Source organism: Heteronotia binoei, chromosome 11 (assembly GCF_032191835.1).
Source record: "Heteronotia binoei isolate CCM8104 ecotype False Entrance Well chromosome 11, APGP_CSIRO_Hbin_v1, whole genome shotgun sequence".
Classification (NCBI taxonomy): domain Eukaryota; kingdom Metazoa; phylum Chordata; class Lepidosauria; order Squamata; family Gekkonidae; genus Heteronotia; species Heteronotia binoei.
The window spans coordinates 83,936,452-83,943,028 of NC_083233.1; positions in this window are offsets into that span (position 1 = coordinate 83,936,452).

Below are 6,577 nucleotides of genomic sequence, written 5' to 3' on the forward strand. Positions count from 1 at the left end.
CTTGTTCAGTCTCTGCCAGTTCACACCCCATCAACTTGTATTTGCAGCTGGGATTCTTGGCCCCAATGTGCATTACTTTGCACTTGGCCACATAGTTGTGTCCCACTAGCCAGCCTGGTAAACACATGGAGCGACCTTGGTCATTATTCTCTGCACCGGATCAGTCCACCCCCCACTCCGGTCCATCACAGTCAGTCAGTCTTGTCTGCTCACACTGCTGTCTGCCTATTGCTTTTAACTGGTGATGCTCCCAAGGATTGAGCCTGGGGCCTTCTGCATGCCTAGCAGATGCTCTGCCACTCATCCACTACCCCTCCTCATTAAGCCAGGCCAAGGGGGCATGAAAAGACCACCCCCCTCAACAGGTGAGTCCTCCACCCATGCCCTCCTAGACATCAGCTCTTGTGCCAGCAGGTGACACCAAACACCAAATTCTGGTTGCCAAGGGTAAGGCGGACAGTTGGGAGAGTGCCCCCCCCCCAACCTCTCTGTTCATCAACTGCCTCCACTTTGCAGTTCTCCCAAGGAAGTGGTCATACTTACCTTGTGGCAGTAGAATCATAGAGTTGGAAGGGGCTACACAGGCCATCTAGTCCACCCCGCTGCTCAATGCAGGATAAGCTTAGAGCATCCCTGACAAGGGTTCGTCCCGCCGCTGCTTCAAGACTGCCAGGGAGGGGCAGCTCACCCCCTCCCTTGGCAGCCCATTCCACTGCTCAGCTACTCATACTATAAATGTTTTTCCAAAGAAGAAGAGTAGGTTTTTATACCCTGCTTTCCTCTACCCTACAATTTCCCCCCAGCAAGCTGGGGACTCATTTGACCGTTGACCGAGGATGGAAGGCTGAGTCAACCTCGAGTTGGCTACCTGAAAAACCAGCTTCCGCTGGGGATTGAACTCAGGTCGTGAGAAGAGGGCTCCGACTGCAGCTTTAACACTCTGCGCCACGGGGCAAACACGGGGGAAAGCGTAAATGACTGGCGAAGGCAAGGGCAAACCACCCCATAAAAAGCCTGCTGTGAAAATGCTGTGAAAGCAACATCAACCAACATCAGCGTCGGAAACAACTGGTGCTTGCACAGGGGACCTTTCCTTTCCTCTGCACTAAGGAATCTCAGAGCACTCAGGCTTGGTGTGGGGGGGGGGGGGGCTGCTGTCTGCCCTGAGGGATGCCCGTCTTGCCTCTACCAGGGCCGGGACTTTTTCGGTCCTGGCCCTGACCTGGTGGAATCAGCTCCCTACGGAGATCAGGGCCCTACCTGGCTTATTAGCCTTTCGTGGGGCCTGTAAAATGGAGCTGTTCTGCCAGGTCTTTGGGTGAGGTGGCGGGCATCTAGTCATTAGATTGGTTGGCCTCCCCTGCTGTACTATCCTACTGTGCTGTTTGGCTGCATGCCATCTGGTCCTGCTGGACGATTCTGTTGGACGGTATATTGGAATTGGCTTCGCTGTAATGATGTTGATTGATGTTGATTTTATTGTGATTTTACTATTCATGTTGTGCTCTGCCCTGAGCCCCTTTGAGGAATGGGCGGAATATAAATAAACAGATAATAATTGTAAGAGAACCCGCTCCGACATTGAGGTGTGGAAAGAAAGATTTAGGAGACAATAAAAATTCCGGGAGACGTCTGACTATAGGAAAGGGGGTGCGCACAAAGGTTGAGAGGGCATCTGTAGTCTTAGAAGACTCCTCTCAGAAGACTCCTCCTGCCTTTGTCCGTCCAGCTTTTATTGAAACCATGACCTCACATCATTCCACCAACATTAGCCAATTAATTATATGTGTCTGGTCAACGTAACCACAGATAACGCCTGCGCAAATCACACAAACAGCACGTTTCCTTATCATAACATAACAAAGCTTCAATACATTACATTCTGTGGCGCAGTTAAATTCTCTGCTGTTAAAACTGAATCCCTACATCTCCTCTGTTTTTATTTATTTTGTCAACTATTAAGGCTAAAGGAAAACATTAACTACATAATCTAAATACATTGATTAATGAAGGAATACATTGAATATAAAAACAAGCTATTAGTAATATGAATATCATAATCACTGCTATTACAAAATTTCCCAACTACTCCCAATTTGGAAACCAGGATCATATTTTAACTATGGCTTCCTCTATAACCCTTGATTCATTTATAAAAAACAACAAGATTGATTTAAAAAGATATAAAACCTCATTCTATAAAAATAGAAAATCTAAACCAAGACAATTCTAAAAAACAGTATTCATTACAAAATTCATTTCAATTAGCAAAGCAGCAATAGCTATTTTTAAAGCATTAGTAAATAATTCTATATCTTTAGAAATGGTTAACAATATCAAATCATTACTAACAAAAATCATAGTAGGAATAAAAACTTATAATATCCAATAATACTATCTGTAACTTATTCAGTGCTTGCTTATACATATATATGTGTGAGTGAGTGAGGATTATATGATACCATAATATCAGAATGCTTAACAGTATAAATGTCATAAGGACTAAGAGCAATTAGAGTACATTTGCTTCTCTAATAAGAAAACAAAACCTTATAAGCACTATGTTTACAAACAAAAATACCATCTTTCAAACCATAACTATAATTTTCAGTTGTTTCCACGTTTGTCTTTCATTTCAGAATTACATTTCCATCTCCAAGTGTTACTCTTAACATTGAGATTATAAAAACAATCCAAATTCTTTACGCCATGGTTTGACACATCGAGCAGGGATCCATAGAGGTCCTTTCTCTAATACTACTGCAATATATTATCTTCCTCAGGTGATCAGGGGGACAGGACCTTTCCATTCAGGATAAGGAAACTTCTGATAGGTGACAAGTGATCTAGGCAGTTGTTCTTCTGACCTAAAATAAAGCTCAACAGGAATATGAGACCCTGTTATGGGGAATAAACAAAAATTTAAAGCATAAAGCATTTTAGCCATGACTGTGGGAACATCTGCCGTTGGAATCCCTTTCCCCTCCGTCTGGCAATACAATGGCAATACAATAACGATATAAAGATCAAATGAGCTCTCTCCACAATAGCTTGACCTGTTGAATTGAAAGGAATAGCATGAGTTAATTTCATTCCCCACAATTGACAAAAATCTGCAAATTCTATAGAAACATAGCCAGGTGCATTGTCCATTTTTAAACATCCTGGCCTCCATAACTGCAAAAGCTCAAATACAATGTTGAATAACATGACATGATGTTTCTTCTTTCATGGGCATAGTCCAGATAAAACCCAAAGATGTGTTTATGGTGAGATGTAACTTGTAGAGAGGAGCTAATGTTGACACAGGAATCACCAATTGCCAAACCTGGTTGGCCTGAGCTTCTCGAAAATTCACTGCATCAAAAAAAAAGCTAATAGAAGTCTTACAATAAGAAAAACACACAGATACAATGTCTCTTGCTTGTAACATCGAGGTGAAAAACATTCTGTGCAAGGTCTTTGCAGACTGATGGAATGCAGCATGTGACTGAATAGGATTGTCAAATAAGGAAAAAACATTATTCTGAAGAGATGCATCTGCACGTGCATTTCCTTTCACCAACATCCCTGGTAGGCCAGAGCAGAAACGAATGTGCGTGACAAAACAGAAAGCTCTTCTCTCCTGCAATAAAAACTGCAACTGACAAAACATTTCATACAACTCTTTGTCAATAGATGGAACCAAATAAAACAAAGGTAAATGCATCATTAATCTGAACACATATTAAGTATCTACTACAAGAGTAAAATCATTATTTTCAAACAACTGAAATGCTAAAATTACAGCAGCCAATTTTGACCACTGGGCTGATGACTGTAAATCAGTAAAGTTCACTTCCCACACTCTGGAAATCCATCTGTAAAAAGAAAGTTAACACATCTTGCAAAGGGTGTGAAAAAACAAGTTAGTTTTAAGGCATTTGGAAAAACAATAACAAACATTTATCTTTTTGGGGGTGTTACAAAGAATTGTTCCCAGAAAACCCTCAAAAGCTATTTGGAACTCTGGAGTAGTCTGCAACAACCTGTGAAAAGGGAAAATAAACAAGATTAATATCTTTTCCTGTTAACTGGATTGGATTACTTCTGGATTTAAAAAACAAGTCAGAGATTGCTATAATCTTTGAGTACAAGTTCTTTGAAAAAGTATGTGGTAGATGAATCCATTCCACGACAGCAATTTCTTCAAAGGTAGACTTCAATCTTTTCTGCAGGAGATGAATGTCCAGCCAGTGCTAAAAATAAAGGTGACAGTTCCATGGTTGTAAACGCTAGGAAGGCCTAGCCCAATTAATGTTTCCCAATGTACTTTGTAATTGTATCAATGTCAATGTCTTTTAAAAGCTGTACTTGTAGAAAAACTGGAATTGATAAAGTTGTGGAAAGCTTGTGCCTTAAATACATATAAGGACTTTGACGTTGAATCTTTTCTGGTGCAATCATAAGGCCATATTCTTGAAACACTTGTTACTAAAAAAAAATCCATATGATGACTTAATGTCCACTTTCAGCTAGCAGAATGTCATCCATATTTCCAGTGTATAGGCAGGGCACGTAATGACACTGCTGGATTTAATGATCCTTGAGCAGTTAAAACTGCAGCTGCCAGGAGGCAAAACCCCACATTTTGGCACACTTTGAGCATAGATTGAATATCAGTGGTGGGATTGCTGTAGATAGGTGTCAAAGCTGCCTTGCAATCCTCATTAGCATTTTCAAAAGCCAATTGCTTTCCAGCCCCAGTACTGTCAATCTGCCTCTGCACTGCCCTCATAAGTCCATTAACAGATTCAGCATAGGATTCTATGGCACCTTGGCTTGTGTTCTGGAATGTATCAAATCTGCCACAAACAGCTAGCTGTCCTCCCTCACATGAGCCTTCTGGAAAAACAACTTCACTTTGGCCTTGATGTTCTGTATCTGGGCTTCCTCTGATATTTTCATCCCCCTCCTCCAGCACAGCAGCTTGGAGATCTGTAGTTAATTGTGCTGGCCTCTGCATTTTTGGAACAAGAGCAATGCTGTTGAGTAGCTGCTTATTTGAGCCATCTGATGATTTAGGGGGTAGATGAATTTCATCACAGCCAGAAGATGTAACACAAAACTCTGAAGGCGATTGTAACAGAATCTGAGATAAGACGCCAGAAAGCATTGCTCCAGCCTCTGTCTGCTGATTAAATAGAATGTTGGTAGGCTTAAGCCCTTCTAAACAAGCTTTCACTTTGCCCCAGGTGCACAGAACTTTGGCTGTGATTTTTGGATGATCCTGAAAAGCATTCCCTATTCTTTGCCAGTCTTGTATATTTAAAATTTTACTCTCAGGAACCCACAGACAAATATCTGTAATAGCTGTAACTAAATCAAAAACATCAGACTTTCTAACAACAAGTCCTTCTTTGGAAAGAAGACAGTGTAAATCTTTTCTGAGGCTGGCTTGGCCAGCTGATAAGGAACAACCCATTTTTTCAGGGTCTGTGTGCTCTTTACTTGACAAATCACATCCACCGATGGGATCCTTGACCGGATGAATAAAATGTCTTTGAAACCCTTCCTCGGGCAGAGTGGAGTGATTTTCAAGCAATAAATCAGCCTGAGCAGCACATAACGTAGACCCCATCTTCACTACAGTGTGTGTGTGGTCTAACTTGACAAGCCAACTCACCGCCGGAACCTTGAGCAGGTAAATTCAACGTCGGTGCCCTCGCCGGGCGGGAGGTGAGTGATGATCAATAAATCAGGTTATCTTGTCTTGCTATCTCTTCTGAGCCTCGCTGAGGGGCACCAAAATGTAAGAGAACCCGCTCCGACATTGAGGTGTGGAAAGAAAGATTTAGGAGACAATAAAAATTCCGGGAGACGTCTGACTATAGGAAAGGGGGTGCGCACAAAGGTTGAGAGGGCATCTGTAGTCTTAGAAGACTCCTCTCAGAAGACTCCTCCTGCCTTTGTCCGTCCAGCTTTTATTGAAACCATGACCTCACATCATTCCACCAACATTAGCCAATTAATTATATGTGTCTGGTCAACGTAACCACAGATAACGCCTGCGCAAATCACACAAACAGCACGTTTCCTTATCATAACATAACAAAGCTTCAATACATTACATTCTGTGGCGCAGTTAAATTCTCTGCTGTTAAAACTGAATCCCTACAAATAATAATGTCTGCCATGAAAATGTCATAAGAACGTAAGAGAAGCCATGTTGGATCAGGCCAATGGCCCATCCAGTCCAACACAGTGGCCAAAAAATCCAGGTGCCATCAGGAGGGCCAGAACTCTAGAAGCCCTCCCACAGTTGCCCCTCCCAAGCACCAAGAATACAGAGCATCACTGCCTCAGACATAAGAGAAGCTGTGTTGGATCAGGCCAATGTTGGATCAGGTCAATGGCCCATCCATTCCAAAACTCTGCGTCACACAGCGGCCAAAAAACCCAGGTGCCATCAGGAGGTCCATGTCTTGATGACCCAGAAACAAACATTGGGGAGAGGAAGGATCGGGGCCACTCAATGTTCATGAACAGCCCTCCACACTGAGAATCGCAGCCCCGTGGTGAGAACCCGCTCTGGACG